Source organism: Monodelphis domestica, chromosome 4, assembly GCF_027887165.1.
Source record: "Monodelphis domestica isolate mMonDom1 chromosome 4, mMonDom1.pri, whole genome shotgun sequence".
Taxonomy (NCBI): Eukaryota; Metazoa; Chordata; class Mammalia; order Didelphimorphia; family Didelphidae; genus Monodelphis; species Monodelphis domestica.
In genome coordinates, this window is record NC_077230.1 from 140,465,607 (window position 1) to 140,491,987 (window position 26,381).

Below are 26,381 nucleotides of genomic sequence, written 5' to 3' on the forward strand. Positions count from 1 at the left end.
CTTCTTTGTTTTCTCAGAATTTATCCTATTTTAGGTTATTTTGTAATTAATTCCTAATTTTTAAAACTTTCCCTGAAGAATGTATTATTGATAGGGAGAATCTGGTTCTAGTAAACTGTGTCAATTTGAGTGTTCAATAGGGCATCATACATATGATTTAAGTTATTATTTATAGATTTGGCAAAGTCTTCAGTATTCATTTCACTCCATACCTCTTCCTAATGCTATTTCCTTTGAGTTCTTCCAAAGTAATTTAGATTTCTGTGCTTTCCCCCCTTTATTTAAAAGCCTATATTGTCATAAAGCAATACTGATAAATGTGTCTTTTTGCCAAAATTATACGTGGGGCATAATAGTCCAAACATACACAGAGTAAGTAAAGGTGGTCAAAAGTTTCATTGTTTCTCTAAGTAACCAATAACCTACATTACATAGGGAATTGATTGATAAGCTGCCTTATTCAACCCCACTTCCAAAATGACGGTAAGAAGAGATAAGAAAGCATTATCAGTTTACAATCATTTCCAGTTCCTTAAAATATATAAATACTAAAATAAAGCCACATAAGTCATCAGCATTTCTATATATCTCCAACACATCTCAGCAGCAAGAATTAGAAAGAGAAACTCCATTTAAAATCCTAGGAATCTATCTGCAGAGACAAACACAGGAATTTTATGAACACAACTACAAAACACTCTCCACACAACTAAAACTAGATCTAAACAATTTGAAAAACATCAACTTCTTATGGATAGGACAAGCTAACATAATAAAAATGACCATCCTACCCAAACTTATTTACTTATTTAGTGCCATACCCATCAAACTACCAAAAAACATTTTTACTGAATTAGAAAAAAAAAACATAACAAAGTTCATTTGGAAGAACAAAAGATCAAGAATATCCAGGGAAATAATGAAAAAAAAAATTCAAAGGAAGATGGCCTTCCAGTAGCAGACCTCAAACTATACTATAAAGCAGTGGTCATCAAAAAAATATGGTACTGGCTAAGAGACAGAAAGGAGGATCAGTGGAATAGACTTGGGGTAAGGGACCTCAGCGAGACAGTCTATGACAAGCCCAAAGATCACAGCTTTTGGGACAAAAATCCACTATTTGATAAAAAAAAAACTGTTGGGAAAATTGGAAGACAATATGGGAAACATTAGGTTTGGATTAACACCTCACACCCTACACCAAGATAAACTCAGAATGGGTGAATGACTTGAACATAAAGAAGGAAACTATAAGTAAATTATGTGAACACAGAATAGTATACATGTCAGACCTTTGGAAAAGGAAAGATTTAAAAACCAAACAAGACTTAGAAAAAGTCACAAAATGTAAAATAAATAATTTTGGTTAAATCAAATTAAAAAGTTTTTTTTTACAAACAAAACCAATTCAACCAAAATTAGAAGGGAAGCAACAAATAGAGAAACCATCCTCATAACAAAAACCTCTGACAATGGTCTAAATACTCAAATTTACAAAGAGCTAAATCAATTGTACAAAAAATCAAGCCATTCTCCAATCGAAAAATGGGCAAGGGACATGAACAGGCAGTTCTCAGCCAAAGAAATCAAAACTATTAATAAGCACATGAAAAAGTGCTCTACATCTCTTATAATCAGAGAGATGCAAATCAAAACAACTCTGAAGTATCACCTCACACCTAGCAGATTGGCTAACAGGACAGCTAAGGAAAGTAATGAATGCTGGAAGGGATGTGGCAAAGTAGGGACACTAATTCATTGCTGGTGGAGTTGTGAATTGATCCAACCATTCTGGAGGGCAATTTGGAACTATGCCCAAAGGGCGATAAAAGAGTGTCTGCCCTTTGATCCAGCCAGAGCACTGCTGGGTTTGTACCCCAAAGAGATAATAAGGAAAAAGACTTGTACAAGAATATTTATAGCTCAGTTCTTTGTGGTGGCAAAGAACTGGAAAAAGAGGGGGTGTCCCTTGATTGGGGAATGGCTGAACAAAATGTGATATCTATTGGTGATGGGATACTATTGTACTAAAAGGAATAATAAAGTGGAGGAATTCCATGGGGACTGGAAAAACCTCCAGGAATTGATGCAGAGTGAGAGGAGCAGAACCAAAACATTGTACACAGAGACTGATACACTGTGGTACAATCGAATGTAATGGACTTCTCCCTTAGTGGCAATGCAGTGGTCCTGAACAACTTAGAGAGATCTATGAGAAAAGCCACTATCCACATTCAGAGGAAACACTGTGAGAGTAGAAACACTGAAGAAAAACAACTGCTTGATTAAATGAGTCAAGGGGGATATGATTGAGGATGTAGACTCTAAATGAACATCCTAGTGTAAACACCAACATGGAAATGGGTTCTGATCAAGGACACATGTAATACCCAATGAAATTGCGTGTCAGCTATAGGAGGGGTGTGGAGAAGGGAGGGAGGGAAAGAATGTGATTTTTGTAAACAAGGAATAATGTTTGAAATTGACCAAATAAATTTATATATATATATATATATATATATATATATATATATATACTGTTTTAAAAGCATAAAGAACTATTTGGCCCGGGAAAGTCATTTAACCACAATTACCTCATCCTTACCTCTCTTCTGCCTTGGGACTGGTACTTAGTATCAATTATAAAACATAAGATACTTTTTAAAAATAGAACATAGAAAAATAAAGGTGCAGATTATCTAGGAGGAAGTTAGAAAACTAGGTAAGATCAGGAAGTATATAGAATCTTTAGAAATTTTCCTCCCTTCCTGTTATTTATCTCTCTCTCCTTACTTTGTAAACCTAAATGGTGGTGTATTTGCTCATTTGGTCTTTGGTGTTTCTGACCTTAACCTTGTGAACCTGAATTTGTTTTCTCAATTTTCTATGTTCTGTCTGCCAACTTGATTCTGATCATCTGTGTTCTTGGCCTTAGTGGAAGTTGCTATAAATTGTTACTCCTGTAAGCTGCTGAATCTCATGTTAAATAATGTCAGCTTGACAATAAATTTTGTTTTGTTTTGCTTTTGTTATTTTATAAAATAGGTATTTTGCATCAAAAATTTAAACTACCTTCTCCACAAAGCATATTCCTCCAAAGAGTTAGGCTAAATTTACCAACAGAATGATTGTGACTCCAAATTATAATTTTTGTCATATAATGTCATGTCACATTGCAAAGACAAAGTCAGGCACAAGTTTTAATCTTAATCATTTGATATTAATACTGAGTTGAGTTCTATCTTCCTTTTTATGAATGATAAATGAGTGAATGAATGAAAAATACATTTATCAAATACTTATTATATGCAAAACTCTGGGCTGAATGTCAGGAATAAATAGAAATGGAAGAGAGTCCCTCCTCTCAAGGAACTTGCCTTCTAATGGGGAAATAATAGATATGAAAGATTCAGATGCAAGTCAGTTCTATGGTTTTAGGGCACAGCAGAAAAGCAAATGGTAATGCTTATTCCTTATTATCATTTTTTATTGATAAAATGAATCCATTTAGAATGTTGAACAATTTGTCAGTGCCAAGGACTTTAGGGGACTATATTTTGTCATGATTATCATCAAGGTAGTTTGCCTTTTTTATGATTCTTGATTGTTTCTTTGATTTGATGGTATGAGTTAGTGGTCTTCAGAACTTGGGCAATACTACAATTTTGATTATCTCTTTAATATTTCCTAATCAGGAAGGTTTAAAATTCTTTCCCTCCAATATTGGGGTTCTTAATTTTTGTTTTCCACCATTTATTCATTCAACCCAGCCAACTACTACTAAATGATAACAGGGAATAGAAATAATAATTCACTGTGCTCAAAGAAATAATATTTTGTTACAGAAAAAGTAATAGGCTTCCCCTCGAGAGACCTGGATTGAAATCTCTCATGCTCAACTTATGTGATACTGTCAAGTCACTTAACCTCTCTGATCTTCAACTTTATTATCTATAAAATGAGAGTAATAATATTTGTACTACTGCAAATATTTTTTGTGTATGAGAGAAGAATCAAATGAAATAATATATTTGGAGATACTTTCTAAATCTTAAAAGACTACATAAATGTAAGTTACTATTATTACTACTGTAAATTTTAAGAGACTACTGTACTACAAAATAAGGAAATTATTAATATAACCACTGTCCATGAAAAAGAAATATATGTATATCTCCATATCTCCATATCTCCATACACACACACACATATAATTGGTATATATATATATATATATATATATATATATATATATATATATATATATATATACCTAATTGGTATGTATATATATATATATATACCAATTAGTTTCAGCTCCTTAGGAAGCAAGTTAATTTTCAGGTTTCTGTGATCCTATTATCATACTTCAGTTGTCTCCAGATAAAATTTCCATGTATAAAAAGAACACAATTCTCAATATAGCTACAATGCAAAACCATTCCCTTCTTTGCATGTACCCCAAAGATTTAGCAAGGCTTCAATTCCACATCACAAAATGTCTATTTTGTAGTTCCAACAAGCTAGCCCATACACATCTCAGAATTAATTTGTCTAAAATAGAAGTCATCTTTTTTTTCCAAAATCCAACCATCTTCCTAAGTTCCCTTTCACAACTAACTCCTACCTACCTCTCCAACTTCATTACTTTACTTTATAAACTATTCAATTCTCCCAAATTGACTTCTTTGCTATCCTTCTTACATAACATTGTACCTCTCATTCCAGTACTTTTGAATAGATAGTCTCTGACATCTGAATATACTCCCTCCTCATGTCTGACTATGTTGAGCTTTCTGCAAAGTTTAGTTCAAGGGTTACCTTCTACACATTCTTCTCAGATACCTTCTGTATCTTGTCCTATATGAAAATGACCACATATTTACACTGTATATAATATTTTGAGTATACCTATATGTATGCATATTCTTACCACAACTAGAATTTTAAATCCTTAAAGGACAGATTCATTTCTATATTTTAATCCCTAGCACAAATGTTTATTTATTAATTTACATTTCTTGAAAAATTCTTATAATAAGGAAGAAAAAAATTTTCCTCTGATATTAACAGGTTTCAGGTAGTGAAGTACTTTTGAAGCTAAGGAATGCCATTTCTTTTAGGGGCAGACCAGTTCAAAGGACTCCAAAAATTATTTTTAATATCTGCTTACTCTGTGTTTCATCATGCTCTCAGTTTTTTTTTTCTGATTCTAATTAAGCCTGAGGATCATATCTTTTACTTAAAAACTTGCCAGGGAGTATCAGTTCCTTCATATATGCTCTCTATAATCTATTGTACTTTTCACAATCCTCTCTGTAGCTTATTTGATAATAACTTCTTCCTTTATTAATAGAACTGACAAATCTTTCCATATTTTCCTAATTTACTTATGAGATCACCCTTCATGTCTAAAACATTTGCTCCTTCTGACCATATTTTAGTATGTTGTTTAAGATATTCTATGCCTAGTTTCTACCAAACTGTTTTCCATTTTTCTCAGGTATTTTTTCAACTAGTGAGTTCTTTCCTCTAAAACTTGGATCTTTGGATTTATTAATCACTAGATTACTATAGTAATTTACTACTGTGTATTACACACACACACACACACACACACACACACACACACACTTTATTCCTTTAATTATTTTGATGATTACCATTTTATAGTATAGTTTGAAATCTGGTATTGCTAAGCAATATTCCTTCACATTTTTTTCATTGATTCCCTTGATATTCTTGATCTCTTATCCTTCTAATTGTATCTTATTATTTTTCTAGCTCTATAAAATAGTTCTTTTGTAATTTGATTTGGTGATGAATCTTATTTGTTTCTCTCAGTGTTCCATATTAGGTTCAAATCCATCTTAATGTTATTCCAACTCAGACCTCCTTATATGTGAGTTGTGGAAGATTTCTGGCTGCCTATTTTTCTTGTGGATCACATCACTGCCCTACTGTGGAATGATCTATAATGATGGTTTTATTATAAGAAATCTGGTCAGTAAGGTCTCAGGTTCTCTCTATACCTATATGTAGGTCATTAATTTCAGAATATAGTTTCACTCTATTAAAACAGGAATAAAATCCAATTGTTTGGGTTACTTCAGGACATAGTAAATGAAAAAGGATGTTCCTCCTTAGATAGGTCACATTTGGCTAGAACATTCAGAGCAGACATGGATCCCTAAAAAATAAATTCATCCCAAAAGAGTATCACCAAATTAAAATGGTTTCTGTTTCCTGTAGCTACTATCTTCCTTTTAACATTTGCCATATGAACACTGATTAAATATAGCAAATATCTTTGTGTTGGACAATATGCTATTTCTTTGACAAGGTGAACACAAAATCTCTACAAGTTTCACTGCTAAATAAATAATCAGTTTTACTCTCACTAGTTTACCCTTGATCACCATCCATGTGAGCAGGAAGGGGTAATGATTCAACTCATTCAAACCAAGCCAAATTTTACCAAACCCAGAAACTTATAGAATATATCCAAAAGGGTAGTAGCACTGAATATTTGTATCTATTATATAAAAGGTAACATGGTTTCTATAAATACTTTTATAAGTTAAAATTATGATGCAAATTTAACTCTTTGTAGATATATATGCATAAACATGTACATATATATAAATGTGTGTGTGTGTGTGTGTGTGTGTGTGTGTAATCAATTACTTCCTCTGGATTGATTAAACTATCTTTATGTCTCTCAACATTTTCCATTCTTACTGGATGATGGATTCGGAGATGTTTATTATGTAAAAAATAGATCTAAGGGAAAATTTCTTGAAGACCCTGGACTGCTGGATTGTTAAGACAAAAAAAAATGCTAAACAATATAAGAAGTATTTCAAAAATACAATGTAAAATATTAATCTAACCACAATGCCATAGTATAGTTGTATGACTGTCCCTGATAATTTCTTTTAATTATAGCTCAAGAACAAAATAATAATGTAAAGGAACTAGAAAAGTTCTTCTAAAGTGAACAAGACATGAACAAAAAGAACACAAAAAAATTTGGGATCTTCAGTCTCAAAAATAAAAAAGTCAAGCAGAGGACAGAACAAATATAGACCTAATTAAAAAAAAAATTACCAAATTCCTGAATGCCAGAATAAGTGGACACTCCTTTGTGCTTAACTGTTAAATATCATAAAAATAGTAATTACTACTTCACATGCCAGCTAGTAAAACTATAGAACTAATTATCACAAGTAATAAAGATCAGTTATGAAAAGAGATTTATAAATACTTATGGATCAAAATGGACAGTATGGAAGAATGTTTTTTTTATGATTGCACATGTAAAATCTATATTTGCTTAACATCAGTGAAGAAGGAGAGATAGTTGAGGAGAAGGATGAGTTGGGGGGAGAGGGAGAGAATTTAGAACCCCCAAAATTTCAAAAGTGAGCATTAAAAATTGTCTTTACACTTAAATGTAGAAAATAAAATTATATTATATTAAAAATCAAAAAATAAATATTTTTGAATGAACAAAATCATAAAAACCATGAAGAATGATGACATGTTTAGGCTATGTACCTACTCTCTGATGGCAACTTTGTAATAACTAACATCTCACACAGGTGAATGTGAAAGACCATGGACCTAATTAATTGAAATAATGTATGTAAATTAACTTGAAAACATTAGAGCATTTTGTCATGTAAATATAAGGTATTATTATTATTGTCTCATATTCATCCTTTTTCAATGGAGGTCAGACAGAAATAGTCCTTGGATAAGTAACTATCCTGCTATTATTTTTCATATTTAGTGCAAGGTGGGCAAAAATGTTGTCATTTAACATTCTGAAGGGAAAAGAAAGGAGATGAACTATTTAAATTAGTTTTAGAACAAGGAAAATGTTGAAGATGAACTAATTTAATAGCATCATTAACTGGTTAACTCTAATAGCTCTATGGAAAATTCTTTAAGCAACAAAACAGACACACATATAAAATCTTTTCCCAGTGTTATAAGTGAGAGATTAATTTATAAACTAATATAAGCTAGCTACCATGTTCAATAAATAGATATACAAACAGTATGGCAAAAACTAGAGATAAAAAGCCAGTAATAGAAAAAAAGAATTGACACCAATACGTATGATCATAAGTGCTAGGATAACCAGTGGTAGCAGCAAGAACACAACAAAAGAAATAATATCCCTTGACTGGATCCATCTCATCATGCCTAGACAGCCTCAGCAGCCAGTGACTTCAGGTTACTTCAATAAACAGCAGGGTAGCAGTAAAAGTACCAATCAGTGGAAGATCATTTGCTACTACTCTGCACTTTAATGCTTCTGGCAACACCAATGAAATATAAGAGGTAAAGGAGTGGGAAAGGGGTTATTTGTAGCTATTGAAAATAATCAAAGGAAATTAACCTTCACAGAAAATAGGGATTCTGCTAACATGGCACTTTTGTTAAAGAGGTGTTCTTTTAGAGTAATATGCAGATGTTTAATCTTCTTTTCTTCAGAAAAAAGCAATGTCAAAGCTGATATAACTAACATGATTGTCTTAGATTCTCACCTTTAATTACAATGATAGGGGTAGGATTTGGGTAAAGGTCATTGAGATATATTTTTTCTTAAATGTTCAGAAAACCTATTACCTAACAAGAGATGATGAACCCAAGATGCAGAATGAGATACATTTTTACACATGGCCAATGTGGGAATTTAATTTGCTTGGACATTTGTTACAAAGGTTTTAGTTTTGTGTTCAATATGGGGAGATGGAAGGATAAAAAATAGATGCTTATCAATTAAAAATTAAATGTACCATAAAAAGCGGGAGACTGTGAAACCATAAAATTTCTACCTTTCTAATCTTTTATACCTTACTCTCCAACAATCATTCTTCGATTCAGTAATGCAGGATTTCTTTCTGTTCCATATTTTAGCTCCCAGGTATTTTTTCTAGTAGTTTCTCATGACTGAAATACTTTCCTTCCTGTGTAAGGAAAATTGGCTCCACCCAGCCACACCATATTAATGGCTTGGTGTACCTGGATGTCCCCAGGTGTCAAGATGAATGTCAGCATGCAGCATTCCTATGGAGGGAGGAGTTAATTGGATTTAAAAAGGTCTACACAGGAAAAAGAGTCTTATTCTCTTGATTCAGGAGTTGAGATAGATCAGATGCACTATGCAGTTACTGTAGTAAGAGAATAGGCCGAAAGACAGCAAAATGGAGACTATATATATTAAGCTTTTCTTTAGGAATGATCTATTGCCTCTCTCATCTTTAACCTTATCCTTTCTATTAATAAAGTATTTAAAATCACCAGCAACTTCCAGTTTTATATTAACATGATTCTTCTTTGACTAGCGAACACCTTGGTTTCCTTTAAGTTCCAAACTAAAAGGAAGTCTTCTCTAACCCCATTTAATTATAGTGCTTTCCTTCTATTAATTATTTCCTATTTAGCTTATATATGGATCACTTTGTGCTTATTTATTATGTTGTTTCCCCCATTATGCTATAACCTCCTTTAGGGCAGTGATTATTTTTTGTCTTTCGGTATCCCTAAAACTTAGCACAATAATGGTGGAAAGCAGGCACTCAAAAAATATTCATTGAATTGGATTAATGACAGATGAAGCCTGGAGTGGTAGTCATATCACAAAGTGCCTTGAATGCCAGGCTAAGGAGTTTTTATGTAACTTAACAGATAACAGAGAATCATCAAGTTTTTTGATTTTTGTGCTTTATTTGTGGATGAGGGGAGTTTAACTGGAAGTTTTGTTTGTTTGTTTTTAATATCAAAGCCAGGTTATGAAGACTAATCTAATAACATGTATATAATGGATTGAAGAAAAAGAGACTGGAGGTGAAAAGTACACTTTGAGAGCTACTGGCATGGTCTAGGTGAGTAGTAATACAGATCTAAACTAGGGTCATGATGGTAAAAACAGAAAGGAGAAAACAAATGGAAGAAAAAAATAGGAAATTAATATTTACAAGGAAATATTGTTATTTGGGGGATATTCATCTGACTTATGGTGCTCTGGGATAAGAGATACTTTCATTTCTTATATACTTATTTTATAGAGAGGAAATTAGGACTGAGGTCAGGAATAAGTTGAAGATTTAATTTAATTCTAGAAGTGATGAAAGACAGTTTTCCTATGTCTACCATTCAGAAGAAAGTTTAGTTGAGTCTTTTAAAATTCAAAGGAGAAAGATGAGATCAATGTACACCATTGTCTTTTAAGCCTTGTCTAGAAAGGAAGGGGCCAGAGCTAACTGAAAAAAAAAAAACTGAACTATACCTCAAACATATATGCTATGATTCTTTGTATTTTGATCATCTTACAAACTTTTGTAAATGTGAATGCAAAGAAGTCAGAATTATGTAATCCTATAAGTAGGGTTAAAACATGTATGGTGATTAATACATTGCTGGTGGGGTTGTGAATTGATCCAACCATTCTGGATGGCAATTTGGAACTTTCCCAAAGGGCTTTAAAAGACTGTTTACCCTTTGATCCAGCCATAGCACTGCTGGGTTTATACTCCAAAGAGATAATAAGGAAAAAGACTTGTACAAGAATATTTATAGCTCAGTTCTTTGTGGTGGCAAAGAACTGGAAAAAGAGGGGGTGTCCCTTGATTGGGGAATGGCTGAACAAAATGTGATATTTATTGGTGATGGGATACTACTGTATTAAAAGGAATAATGAACTGGAGGAATTCCACGTGAACTGGAATGACCTTGAAGGACTGATGCAGAGTGAAAGGAGCAGAACCAGGAGAACATTGTACACAGAGACAAACACTGTGGCACAATTGAATGTAATGGACTTCTCTACTAGAGGCAATGCAATGAACAAGGATAATTCTGAGGGACTTATGAGAAAGAACACTAACCAAATCCAGAGAAAGAACCATGGGAGTAGAAACAGAGAAGAAAAACAACTGCTTGATCACATGGGTCGATGGGGATATGGTTGGGGATGTAGACTCTAAACGATCACCCTAATGCAAATATTAATAATATGGAAATAGGTCTTGATCTATGACACATGTAAAACCCAGAGGAATTGTAAGTTGGCTATGGGAATGGGGTGAGAGGAGGGAAGGGAAAGAACATGAACCATGTAACCATGGAAAAATATTCTAAATTAATTAATTAAATAAAAATTTTCAAATCACACACACACACACACACACACACACACAAATAAATAAAAGGACAACCAGGTTGCTCCTAGTAATTGCCGACGAAGATGGAAAGTTTTAAAGTACAGACTGTGAATGTTGGGTGAAATAAAAGGGGAAAATAGGAAACAAAACAAAACAAAACATGTATGGTGATTGATCCTGATTCTGTCTCGGTAAGTAGTCAATGTTTTTGGAGTGACTATTCTCTGAATAATATTATATATCTGGTAGGATGTTCAGGGATAAAGAAAATATTTATTGAGTATTCACTATGATCCAGGCACTGTGCAAAACAGTGGCGAAACAAATGCAACAAGGTATTCACAACCTTAAGGGAATCTGAAGGAATTCATAATCTTAAGGGGAAAAAAAAAACACATTTAAAAGTAAGGTGTAAAGAAGAGGAGGTAGTGATAGAGTATGGAAGTACCTAGTAAAAATCTGAATTATCAGAACTAGGAGACAGAGGGGCAGAATATATTTACTAGTGGGAGGGAGGAGATGGTCTAATGATGCAGAGCAGTCCAGGAAGGGATACAAGTTAAAAAAAAAAACACCCTTATTTTTTGCCTTTGTCTCAAATACCCTCAGAGAAGTTAGTACCATCGGGCTCAAAGAAGACTAATTCACATATTGGTCTCTTGAAATCAATATTTAAAAGACTTCAAACATTACACTTTGTCTTTAAAATTTATACTGGGAGACAACACTCCAGAGCCATAACTAGATGTGATGAACTAGCCATCAGCGGTATCATAAAAAGCATTTGTCTGGACCTTAAATTAAAAAAAAAAATCGCACTCATTATATCTATCTATATATAAAACCACACAGTTTTATAAGGTTTTTTCATAACTTTTATATAGAGAGGTCTGAAGAAAATGGAGTCAAATAAAAGGTTTCTAACACTTTAAATGACTACCTTGCAATTTTCTCACAACATCTGGGTATCTCAAATACATCTGAAGCTATGGATATACTAAAATCCATTACAGCTTGAATGGAAAGCTAATAACAGCAACAAACTTACTGTAAACACAGTGGGCTGTTTTTCCTGGAGGCTAAATGCTCAATAGTGTTTTCTGTTATTTGAATACTTATAAAGTGTTTTTCTCTGTGTGCCTGTCTCTCTGAATCTCTTTATGGCCCAAGTTCCATTCCTTCTCCATCTGCAGTAGAAACTATTAAAGCCTTGAGAATTAATCCTATAAAACTAAATGCTGAGTTATCAAATATAGTCTTGTATAATCTGGCTCTGTGTCTGAGTATAATTTAAAACTTAACTTCAGTAGCATAATTTGGTGCTTAGTTTAGTATTTGTGGAAAAGAAATGATGCATTATCAATGTTCACATCCCCAACCAAAGTAAAGAAGCTGGAGATTCCAATTGTTAGATCTGAGTATATTTCTTAATTTAAAAAATATATAAATAAGGTTTCCCAGAAGAGTTCAAAATTTCCTCTATTTGAAAATGTAACTATCTTTAAACACACTGGAATCCTAAAACATAGAATCAAGAAATGATATCTAATTAAACCCATGCTGAATAGGTTGACCACCTGGGAAATAGCTTAGAGCCTTAATGCTAAGGAGGTGAGCTCATGAAGAAGTCATGAGAAAAGTCATCAAATATAGACAAGCCATCAGCTGGGTACAGATATAAAAAGAGAAAAAAAGAACAAAATAGAAGATTTCTACAGCTGACAGCGGCATACTCAGGCTATGAATCTTAGTAGTTAAGAAAAAAATAGGTTATAGAGTTGTAACTTCCTTCTCTATCTTCTATTGCAAGACAAAAAGGTTTTATTGGACAGATTAAATTACTAATTATAATGAAAAGTAAAGAAACTGATAATTGAACAATAATCCATAAGCAACAATTTACACTGTCCTGAGTCATTTAATTTCATTAATGTCTTTGAAATAAACCTTATTTACTAATGAAAATATTTCCTTTTCACTTTCACTACAGAATCTTTTTGTAATAGGACTTCACTTACTGGTATCAAATACTCCACATTTCTCTTATGTTGATTTTATGGATATAATTTACATCACATCAACATATTCAGGGCCAATTTCTACACCATAATAGAATGGAGTAGCTCATTAAAAGCAATGAGATTTGCACCTGTACACCAGACGGTTTAATTCACTTTAATGAAGTTCCTATTTTACTACTCAACAAAGTGAAAAGTTTCAAAACTGCTTCCTAATCATTTTTTTTATTCTACTTCTGTTTAGATAAGTACTTTGGAACAACTTAGTACCAAAAATGTCTTCAGAATGTGCTCTGCATGTCTGAAAAAATAGACATGTTTTTTTGAATGAAATGGGCAAACAGTTAGGAATGTAATTCAGATAACATACGGTCAATTTTTTCTCTTGATTTCTAGTTTCTAATAGTATTTCCTAAGGAGGCTTTTAATGAAGTTCCCCTCTACCCACCCCTTATAGCAACTTTGTTTAGTTTGGATGTCACTGTCATCCTATAGTAACAAGGTGAAAAAGTCAAAGGAATAATCTAGATAGTTAAGACTCCTAAATGTTCTACTATAGAAAAAAACAGTGGTTTCCTAGAGCCTAATGTAAATACCTGTCATTAATTTTCTTTCTTGGGCAAAGTACATATAAAATGTTTGCCTTTTTCTAGATCCTGTTCCTTGGGAAAAGCTATAGATAGGATGATCATATTATCTTTTTATGACAGTAAAAAGTTTATAAAACAATTCACATGAAAACTTATTTCATCCTTATAATAATTCTATAATGGAGATACTCTTATTTTTATGATAAATTATTATTTTTCCAGATTACATAGATTTAATTTTTTTTAATTTTGTTAATTTTCAAAAATATTTTTAAAGTATTAATTTCTGATACTTTGCAATCCATGTTTCCTCTCTCCCTCCTACTCCTCTTTGCTCTCCAAGAATACATGTGATATGATATAGGTTGTACATTTATTATCATATAATACATATTTCTATGTATATCATTTTTTGAAAGAAGTCACACATTGCTTACACCAGATAAAAATTCATGGAAGAAATAACAAATAGTATGTTTCAGTTTGCATTTCGACACCATCTGTTCCTTCCATGGCAGATAATCTTTTTTTGTCATGATTCTTTTGAAGTTGTCCTGGATACTTGCCTTATTGATAATAGTTAAGTCATTCACTGTTGATCATCATATATTATTGTAACTCTGTGTATAGCTTTTTCCTTGTTCTGCTCACTTCACTTTGCATCATTTTATAGCAATCTTTCCAGATTTTTTTGTGAGCTTTTTTTGTAATTTCTTATGGTACACTAATATTCCATCACAATCATATGTTACAACTTGTTCTGCCATTCTCCAGTCGATGGAGATCCTTGAGTTTCATTCTTTTCAACCACAAAAAAAACCCAGCTATTAATATTTTTATACAAATAGCCTCTTTTCTGCTATCTTTAATCTCTTTGAGTTGCAGATCTAGTAGTGATATTTTGGTCTCATATGATATACAGTTTTATAACCCTTTGGGCGTGGTTCCAGATTTTCTCTCCAATGTGATTGGATCAGTTCACAGCTCTGGCAAGGGTGGATTAATGCTCATATTTTTCTTCCCCATCCCTTCCAACATTTACCATTTTCCTTTTTTGTCATGTTAGGCATGATGAGTATGAAGTGGTACCTCAAGGTTGTTTTAATTTTCCTTTCTCTATTCAATAGTGACAGAGCATTTTTTATGTGCTGAAATAGTTATAATTTCTTCATCTAAGAATTACCTTTTCATATCCTTTGGCCATTTGTCAGTTGGTTAATACTTTATATTATTTTAAATTTGACTCAGTTCCCTATATATTTGAATAATGAAACCTTTGTCAGAGAAGATTGCCATAAAGATTTTCCCCCCAGTTTGTTGTTTGCCTTTTAATCTCAGTTGTATTGCATTTGTTTGTGTAGAAACCTTTTAATTTAATGTAGCCAAAGTTATTTAGTGTATACCTAATAATGTTCTCAGTGTCTTGTCTTGACCTACATTCTTCTGTTATCCTTATGTCTGACAGGTAAACTATTTTATGCTTCTCTAATTTGTTTATGGTATCACATTTTGTTTCTAAATCATGAATCCATTTTGACTTTATCTTGGATAAAACATGAGGTATCAGTCTAAGTCTAATTTCTGTTATATTGTTTTCCAGTTTTCCCAGTAGTTTTGGTCAAATAGTGAGTTCTTACAAAATCATGAATCTTTGGGTATGTCAAACACTAAGTTACTGTGAAATTTTATCATTGTGTATTGAGTGCCTGGTCTATCCTATTATTCTACTCTATTTTGTAGACATTACCAGATTGTTTTGGTGTGGAATAAAAATTAGCAATTAGTGGTGCATTATTCACAATTATTCTTAGTATTAGGATTAATAGTATTAGTGATTATCTCTTATCAATTATTATCCTGTAACTATCCTATATAGATTAGCTCAGCTAGGCTTTGCAGGGGAGAAAGAAAAGAAGTCTATCTCTACATACCAAACAGTAGAGATATCCTCTCCCTGAAGTGTATAGACCCTTTCCCCACCAAGTCTCTTCTTATTATTAGTACTCCTTTAAAGGGGGCCAAACAAACACTTTTCCTTTCCTTCATTACTAATTCTTAGTTGACTTGCAATCAGCATTTCAAGGGTTAAGAAAATGAAGTCCCACAGAAAATTACAGTACAAAGAATCCAGTGAGGAGGTGTACTAGAGGGGGATCCGGAACCAAAACTTGACAGGTATCTGAGAGGGAGGGAACAGATAAATAGTAGCACTACTTCCTCTCCCAGGCAGAGCTGCCCTAGAGAAAGTGAAATTGGATCTATGTCCAGAGCTTAAAGGTAAAGAAATCCCCTTCAGTCTCTGGTTTCTGTTTTCTTCCCTGGATGGATATTATCTCGATCCTCTTAATACATTTGAAGAATGAGATGTTTAGTTCTTATGTAATTCATAAGATCTATTTATTGTTTGGAGATTCAGGATTGGTAGGTTAGGGAAGAGGGAAATAGGAAGTCCCTAATTCTAATTTCAACCTAAATTCCCTTCAGGGGTTGAGGGTTTACATCTAGGGACCTGAGTCCCCAAGGACCGTCATGGAGTCAGGAAGTTGTAATTTCCTAATATAGAGATACAGCTTTGAAGATGTCAATAGAAAGTCTTCTGGGTAGGTAGTCTCTTGCCTTCCCCAAAAGGGGAAAAAGTCTCTATCCACCACTTTTGAAGAAAAGTGGCTAATCTAAATTCTTTGGATTAATGAGGGATTATAGCAGGTTAGCACAGCGAGGTTGCTCTTCTCCCTTTCAGTTCAGAAGGGATAAGAACATCTTTAACTGTCCATCTGCTTTTCTTGGCTGGAGGTTCCAGTCCCATCCCCCATTGTCAGCCAAAGTTCCATTCCTTTCCCGCATAAGGTTTCCTTGTAAATCAAGTCCTTGCAGTGTAGACTGTACTTCTCTCGTCCACAGCTCCAATGGAGTCTGGAGGATAAAGACTGTGGCTCTGGCCTTATACACTCCTGAATTATGACCAAAACTGAGAAAGTGTTAATTTGGCAAATAATCACATGATTCAAAGAGAGCTGGAAAACTCTAGGAGGGTAAGGCAAGATGAAAAGAATATAACATATTCAGACAGTATGTAACACATAGGTGTTGGATAATTTAAGGCATGATTGTATTAATTTCCTATGAATCCTGAATTCATTTGTGAAAAATGGTTTGCAGTTGTGCTCATATAGTACCTGGATTTGTCTTGGCAGGTAGATTTCTAGGTATTTTATATTTTCTATAGTTATTTTAAATGGAATGTCTCTTTTTTATCTCTTGCTATTGGAGTTTGTAGGTAGTATATGGAAATGTTATTGATTTTTATGGGTTTCTTCTGAATCCTGCAACTCTGCTAAATTTTTTGTGTAATATTTATAGGGAAAATGGGTGGGATTGATGAACAGGGGATATGGAAGGTTTTATAGAAGGGAATGGAGGAGTTGAAGGGAGAGAGGGAATATGGCTACCAGTGAGGTAAAAGAAGAGAGATGCTCCCTGCCAAGAGGCTATTTTTGAAAAATGGGGTTCCCAAGAAATGGGCCACTCATGATCGCCTGAAGGGACATTTTCTCTATAGAATGATATTGCAGATACCCCAGAGCAGGTAAGCATGGACCCTCCTGAGGGACGAGCCTCCCTTCAGACCAAGATCGCCCAGCAGGAGTCGAATAAGGACTATTTATAGTTGAATGACTGTCCTGAGGTTCAGCTCCCTCTATGTCCCCTGAAATGTTAGTTCTCTTATCTGACTGTGATATTCAAATAAAGACCAATTTTAATAATAAGTTTGGATTGGGGAAGTATCAGGGAAGAGTGAAGAGGGTTTTCCCTATATGAGGTTTGACTATCTCTCAGCTTTTGAGCTGAGATCAGGCCCTGGTGGAGGGTTTCTGTTATTCCTGTCTATGCTAATCTGTTCTTAAGTTCAAAGTATTGACAGTAAACAGAAAAAGGAAGAAAGTTCTGACCTTTAGAGGTGGTTGGGCCTGCCTCTTCAGGCTGACATTCCTAAAGACCAGCCTTATAGTCCAAATTGCTTCCCTTAAGTCCTTTTGTCCAATGAACATGATCACAGGGATCCAGGTAGAGCACACAGTTGGTAAATTCTGGAATAGAGGCACTTCTATCCAGAGACATGGAGCGAGCGAGCTCCTTCAAGTTCCAGGGCAAGGAAGGAAGTGCTAGTCACAAGACCAACTGCCACTCCCAGTTGCCCCTTCCCCCATTATCTGTCTGTCTTGTTAATATCTTCACTCTAACACTCCAACTGCTGTTTGTTCCAACTCAGTGGCAGAAAGTCCAGAACGTGCTTTAGTTTTCCTTTCCACAGTTGTTAACTGTTCATTCGTTTTTGGTTGATTTTCTAGGCAAACCATCATCTATTCTGCAAAGTATCATAGCTTTATTTCCTCATTGCCTATTCTAATTCCTTTGATTTCTTCTTTTCTCATTGCTATGCCTACTGATTGTAGGGTAATATTGAATAGTAGTGGTTGATAATGGGCATCCTTGTTGCAATTCAGATTTTATTAGGAAGGTTTCTAGCTTATCTCCCTTACAGATAATGCTTACTGATGGTTTCAGATAGATGTTATTTATCATTTTCAAGAATTTTTCTTTTATTCTACTGTTTTCTAGTGTTTTTTAATAATACAGGGTGTTTTTTTAAGGATTTTTCAGTATCTTTTAAAACAATCATATTATTTCTGTTGATAGCTTTCCCTATACTGAACAATCCCTGCATTCCAGACATAAAGTCTACCTAATCATAGTATAAGATCATTTTACACAAAAGGAAACCAAGATAGAAAGAGAAAACATGAGCAAGGATACAATGCAAACTAAAGGAAAACAAACATTTATTAAGTACTTACTATGTACCAGGTGAGGAAGCTAGGTGGAAAAGTAAAGAAGGTGTTGGACCTAAGGTCAGAAAGAACAAGGAACAGAGAAGGAGAGGAGTGACCATAGCTCTCCCCAGATAACATTACTTTGGAAAAAATCAAAAACTTCTCAAACCCTCAGATTAGCTCTGAAAAGAGCAGTGAAAAAATCTGAAGCTTGCTACAATGCTCTTCTCTTCTCAAGGCTGAAAATAGAGCCCAACATCAAAGTAAAATTCACAATCAAGAAATAGGGTAAAAAAATGATCAAACAACAGAAACAATCACTCACCATAAAAAAGCTACTACGATGAGAAAGAAAAGCAAAATACAACCTCAGAGCAGATCAAAACACTTACTAGCAAAGGCTCCAATCAAAATAAATGAATTGGACACAAACCCAACATAATTTTTTAGAAGAGCAAAAAGATCATTTTCAGAATCAAATTTGTTTAGCAGAGGATAAATTACATTTCGACATGAGAATAAGGCAAGAAAAGAAAGCTAAAAATAATTTAAAGCAAAAATTAAAATTAATTGGAAACTAATCTCCTACTAAACAATGAGTAGTTCAAAGAACAAATAATAGAAACAATCCATCTCCACACTGAATAAATATACTGAAATTTGTAGACTGTAGCCAAAAGAGTATTTATAGAAAAATTTCTCTAAATGCATTAACAAAAAACAGAAGGAAAAGATAAAATATTGGCATAAAACTAAAAAACAAATTAGAAAAAGAACAAATTAAAAATTCCTAATTAAATACCAAAATAAAACTCTTGAAAGTCAAAAGGGAGATTAATAAAGTTTAAAGTAAAAATTCAACTAGTTTATAAAATTAAAATTGATTTTGTGAAAAAAATAATAAAATTTACTATTGGATAATTTGATTAAAAAGGGAGATGTGCATTTTAAAATGGCTAAGAACCCTGGGAGACTACATCTCCCAAGACTCTCTACCCCAAATTCCTCAGACACATCCCTCTTCCTTTATGGAAGGTGTCTGAGAAAGTAAAAAAAGAAGAGAGAAGCAGGGTTTTGGTGCCTTTTCTGCAGGGTCCCTTTCTGGAGAATGAGAGGAGAGCCTTTTGCCCCTGCATAGCTTCTAGAGATTTAATTTTCTCTAGCCTTTCCAAACTTTATTTTCCTAGTCCAATAAAACTATTTAACTATCCCTAGAGTCTGGATTGATTCAATTTAAATCCCTAGCATAATTATACTAAGAAAAGCCTGGTCAATTTCCGTACTGTAAAAATGGAGATTTGAACCCCAGACTGCAATCCCCAAAAGTCCTTGGCACTTCCCAAAATGCCGTATAATATCACAAGAGTCCTCACCTGGGCTGAGGACAAAAATTGTACTTAAACTGACTGTACTGCCTACTTGGTCTCTCTGCTTCCATTTCTAGGCTCACAAGTTTCTACCAGGCAGGCAAGATGTAGGTTGCACATGATTTTCTTATTTTGTATTTTCTTTAATTCTTAATTCTAATAATCTTTAATAAACCTCTAAAAATATAATACTTTTAATAAAGAAACTATTTTAATTTTAACAGTTTGGCTGACCACGTTGGTTGAGCCGAAATACCCTCAATCTTCTTAACTTTCCTAAATCTTTTCTCTACTGTTACCAAGTTCAGCTTTTAATAGCTACTGCCTAGATTTTTTTTTAAGCCATGTTTCTCCAAGGCTTTTTAGCAAGCCTCTTGACTCATCTCACTCCTGCCTACCTGCTTCCTGGCTCCCGGCACCAACCCCAGCTCTTGGCTCTGGCTCCTGCTCCTGGCTATTGCCACTTATCTGGTCCCAGCCCCACCCTCCCGGCTGCTGTCTGCCTGTTTCTGTGGCTCCTGGCTCCTGCTCCTGGTCTCTCTCTTGCTCACCTGGCCCAGCTGATTCCCAAACTGCCAGACCCAGATGGCTCATCACCCCAGACCAAGACCCAGGACCCAGGCTGCTGGTAGCAGACCCAATTTCTTCAGGATCAAAAAAATAAAAAAAACAGCTGGTAAAAAAAAAAAACGGGGGTGATTTTTCCTTAGGCTACACCACATGGCCAGGGTCAGGGGAGGGGAGGGGGAAAGAGGAAAAAAGGAAGAGATTTTTTCCAAAAAAGGAACTTAAAAGCATGGGGGTATTTAAAAGGATATCTTTTGACTGTATTGATTCTTTCACTTAACTCATCTGGGAGTCAGGAGAGAATTTCAACTCCCTGCAATTCTTGGGCCAAATTTGAGATTCCAAAAACCCACCCTCACTATGGGAAGGCAGCTCAGTGGCTCAGTGAATTGAGAGCCAGGCCTAGAGAAGGGAGGTCCTGGGTTGAAATATGGCCTCAGACACTTCCTGGCAGTGTGGTACTGGGCAGGCCATTTAACCCCCATTGTCTACCCCTTACCAATCTTCTGCCTTCTGACAATAGGCATCTAAAAGGATAAAAACCCAAGGAACTTTAAAAAGACTGGAATTTATATTTTTAAGGCTTTTTGGACTCCAATGTTTTATAAAAATCTCTGTATTCTATTGCATTTTGCTGATTGTTTTTGTTTAAGCTTTAACTTTGTGATTTTAAGTTCATATATTACCACATTCAGTACTATTCTGTTACACTGAATCATTTTAATGTACTGGGTTTTAACTACTGTTAAATTCTGTTACTTTTCCCCTATAACCATACTGAACAAACATTATTGACTACGCCCATATAAAAATAGCTTTTCTATTTTTGACTTTGTAAACTGTCACATAGAGGATAGATGGACTCCATCAGAACTGGTTACAATTGTATAACAACCTTTGGAAAATTTAATGTGCTAAATATCTCAAAATGATTTTAAGGGTTTTTTAGACAAGATTTTTAGAATTCTTTTTAACAATCTCTGGTCATTTTGTCTGCCCCTAACATGAGGTAAGGCCCATTTTAGTAGCTGAAGTGAAATACAAATTTAATCCCCACCTCCTGCATTTATAAAAAATGTGAATGGAAGCTGAGAAGTTAATCCCAGGGCATTTTACCCTTAGAAGCCTCAAAAAAAAAAAAAGGAGCATCTCTCATTTATACTCTTCAGCTCACTTTACAGAGGTTTTAGTTTTTCCTAGACTCCTCTGCCACAATTTTGTAATGATATCTAGATTTATTTAAGATGTTCAAAACCCAAAATAAGTTTCAGTTTGTTTAAAAATATGTTTACCAAGGTTGAAAGACTTGCTATGTCTGTAAAAACTTGTGACAAGTGTCCATTTTCTTTAAATGTCATACAGCAAACTCATGTAAAAAATGTTAGTGGTTTGTTTGCTATTGTAATTAACTGGGCTATTGAGAATTTTGGGGATATTGATACCTACATATTTGTACTACTGTTCTTTATTTTAAAAAAAACTGTTACCTTATAAAATTCATTTGCTTATACTCACAGTGGATCATGGCCAGATAATAAGAGGAAATGGATATCATTTTTGGTGAAAAAACCTTGTATTCTATATTTTCTCAGCTGACACAGTGTGTCAGTGATTATAACCTGCATTTTATAACCTACATATAAGGCCTTCCTTGTATCCACACCCACTCTGAAAATACAGACGAGTATCTCAAACGTGGCTCCTACTTGGCTTCTATAATATAGTCCCTATTCTGTCTTTCATAGTGTGGCAAACTTTCTGTAGTTCTGGCTCCTGACTGGGTAAATGCTCACTTGCTTATATCATTTTAATTGGGCACTGATTGAAGGACCTGCTTTAGATTTATTTTTCCTTTACTTAGAATTTTTACACAGAAGACTTTGATAGTCTATATTTTCATCCAGAAATTACTTTTTTATTTGGATTTTTCTGATGTCTTTTAAATTTCTCTTACCAATTGATTCATATACCTCATAACTCAGCCATGCATTCCTAAATGATCCCTGTGTTTTTCAATCACCCTATTCATGGGGGAATTTAAAAATATTGTTATTTTAAATTGCAAAGTTTAAATTCCTTTTCAGAAGAATTTTAGGTTAAGAAACATGATGCCTCTCTGAATCCAGAAACTGAACTGTTTGGAGAAGACACCATGATGATGCTTTCAGACCACAAGGTGCACGAGAAGATCAAGAATGAACTTTGGGTGTGGTTGATTGAACATTTATTTGTATGTATACTTTCATGCCAAAGGGGACTGCCCCCTAACTGGTTTTTTGTCAATGTGTCTAGCAATTATTGGTTTTGTTCTTTTCCTCTTATTCTCAAATTATTGTAATCTTTAAGTTGATTATGTTTTCATGATCCTTTTGGGGAAACTTTTCCCAAAGGATCAAACAGGGTAATGTAAAAATGTAGATTTGAACCCAAGACTGCAATCAGCAGAAGTCCTTGGCACTTCCCAGAATGCCATATAATATCACAATAGTCCTCTCCTGGCCCAAGAACAAAAATTGTATTTAAACTGACTGTACCGCCTACTTGGTCTCTCTGCTTCTGCTTCTAGGCTCACACCTCTCTCTACCAGGCAGGAAAGATGTAGGTTGCACGTGCTTTTCTTATTTTGTATTTTCTTTAATAATTCTTATTATCTTTAATAAACCTCTAAAAATATAATACTTTTAATAGAGAAACTAATTTTAACTCTTACACTATCAAAGCAAGGGGCCACCAAATGTGTAGGCACCCCTAAGTAGGGGTGGTCCAAAAGCCATTTACAAAAGGGACTGACAATTCCAGAAGATAATAACCACCCACCAGGCAGTGGTAACCAAATTTAAAGACCTCAATCAGTCCCTGTAAAGTAGAGAAAGGGATAGGAAGTTATGTAAAAAAAAAAAAAAAGAACTATAAAAGATGATGAGCTTTCTTTATAAGAGGTATCCATCCTGAATTTTGGGGTTGGAGGATCTTGGACTGGGACTAGTGCTTGTAGCTACTTGGACCTGGGTGAGTGAGAAGTTTACCCTCTTTTCCTGGCTTCTGGAGAGATTAGTTCCAGAGAAGCCTCCCCTTCTTCGAGGAAGCTATATGGGTGGGAAGCCTTATTTAATTTACCACTGGGACCTCCAGTTGAGGTCAACAAGCCCTGCCAGAGTTGAATGGGCACTGGAGCAAATATTTAGTGTGGTAGGATAGACATTTCCTGTATTCTCCTTTTCATTTCTCTACTTTCACTCTCTCTACTTTTTTCTGTAAATAAAAGTTGCTAAAAGTCATTTTTGACTTGGACTGTATTAATTTTAAAATTGGCAACCACAGTATTATCTTAGAATTCTCATATATTTAGTCCAACCATAAAATTTAATTTCTTACAGTAGCTTCCCTTCAGCAACCAGATATTAGAAAGGAGAATTAAAGCCTATGAACTCTAACCTAATCTAATATCCATTCTTACAAATATATATTTCTTTAATTTTTATGCTACCAAATGATTAATTCTTTATTGAATCTATAGGTCACTGGATCCTGAAGCAAGTGTTTATATTAGTTTAATCCAGCTTGCTAGGCCTAGTTTTTTGGTGTACTTTTAATGAATAAATTACTAAAGCAATCAATAGAAGTTTCTAGTCAGTAACTGTTTTATCAAACAATAATAATCCTTAATAAGTTTTCAAGCTTAATCAAAAAAGTAGGAGGGCTTAGTGGATTTAAAACTATGCCTAGAGATGGGAGGTCCTAGGTTCAAAGATGCACAGAAATTTCCTAGCAGTGTGGCCCTGGGCAAGTCACTTAATCCCCATTGACTAGCCCTTACTGCTCTTCTGCCATGGAACCAATACATAGTATTGATTCTAAGATGAAAGATAAGGGTTTAAAAAAAAAGGTAGAAGGAAAAGAGAGAACTTAGAACTCAAAAAAATTTTTAAATGAATGCTAAAATAATTGTAAATATATTTAGTATTTAAGATATATATAAATATATATAACATATATATTAAAAAAAGAAAGACAATTACAAAGAAAGACAAAATAATCAATTTTATAAGTCCACTATGGATTCAATTTATAAATTGATGATTTTTGAAAGTAGACAGAAAGCATGAAAGAATGTAATTTTGGTTTAAATAAAGCCCTCATCTTTTATACATTGTTGGAATTTTTCCATGGTTGTTACTGATATATGGTTATAAGGTCTCCATGTTTCCTATCACTCACTGACAATTCCATGTCACATATGATAAGGATGATGTAAAAATCATAAGTTAATGCTAGGTATTAACAGTTTTTCTCCCCAATGATGACAATTACAGCATTCATCTAAGGCCTTGCTAAAGATCACATATTTTAAATTATCATATCACTCTACTGCTGTCAAAATAGACAGAAATACTTGTGTCAGGAAAACATAACCACTGCCTTACTGAGTGTGAGGATTAACACAGTTGCTTCTAAATCAAAGAGTAGAGATGGTACACAAATATATGGCATGATTTTTCTTCCTGACAGAACATTCTATAGAGTAAACATCTCCAAACTTCTTTGATCCTGTACCCCAAAAGTAAAATAAATAAATTTTAAAATATTGAGCAAACTCATAATATATATATACTCTTGTACTGTTATACACATTATAAAAAAAGGAAAAATCAAATAGAATGAGATAAGGAATAGAAATTAAAAAGATAAAATAATTAATTTTTTCAATAAAATATTGTTTAAGAATAAACATCCTTGTTACTTTCATTAAAATATTATTATTAATGTTTTAATGAGAGAAATGTCATTGAATACACACATATAAATCTTGATCTAATATGTAAGATGTAGCAATTTGATGATTTGACTAAGTAATTGTACAAGGATTTATAAAGTTCCTACTGTATGTTAAGCATTGGTTCAGCATTAAGTTTATTTTAATACTTGGTTTTAACAGCTGTTATCAATGGAAAAAGTATTTCATAGAAATACTTAGAGCCAAGCAAAAGCTAGCTGTGTCTGTATCATCACTCATTTCCCAATCCCATCCACAATTTATGCAAAGGGTTTTTAGCAATTCAGCTAAATTTTCATTTTTCCTGATGTTAAACAATAATTTTAACAAACTCATCAGATGTTGCATATATGTGTGTATGTGAATGTAAACATGTACACACATGTAAAATGTAATATATTTCTTCTTAGCAAATTAATTCAAACCCCTCTGAAATTATTTCTAAGATTTTAAAATAAGTTGACAAATTTTGTTTCCAAGTTTTTTTGTGTGCAGATATGACTAGTTTTGCATGTGCATGACACACATTTTTTACTCGTATTGTTGAAGGCTAGTTTAAACAAAATTAGATAAAATAATTCACAAGTGCATATATCTGAGCATATATAAACTGAAATTCATCACAGTACAGTGAAAACTAAAGCTGTGTGAAGAAGTCACTCTCAAATCTTCCTCATGATATTTCTTATAAAATATGTGACTCATGATCATCTGTATGATATACAGACCTTACAATTGCCCCAGGGCTAACTTGCATTGTTAGGAAATTATAATTTTGTTGTTTTTGCAATACAAATAAATAAAACTTCTATTTTTTTACATATTAATATATTTTCTTAGGTATTGCCCTCTTTGTAGTGTCTATTACTATGATACCAAATTGTAAAGATAACATAAAAATCTAAGATAATGCAGGCATTTAGGCTTACTTATTAGTTTCTATTTATAATAACTTCAGTTGGACTGCACAGAATATGGATTTGAAAAGTACTTTATATATTTTCAAGCTCATATATAATTAAACAAAAGTTTTATGATATTGATATTAAGGATTTT

General features: G+C 33.6%; 1 protein-coding gene across 6 annotated transcripts in view; it reads right to left on the reverse strand.

The window, feature by feature from the left end:
• Positions 1-26,381, reverse strand: part of LRP1B (LDL receptor related protein 1B) — a 2,480,145-nt gene that overhangs the window by 1,159,694 nt on the left and 1,294,070 nt on the right. The window contains exon 1 of one of the 6 annotated variants that reach the window (XM_056797191.1): positions 17,736-18,355. The exons of the other annotated variants lie outside the window; for them this stretch is intronic. The gene's annotated coding sequence lies outside the window, so the exon portion shown is untranslated. Of the gene's footprint in view, positions 1-17,735; positions 18,356-26,381 lie in introns of those variants that run through there. 6 annotated transcript variants of the gene reach the window in all.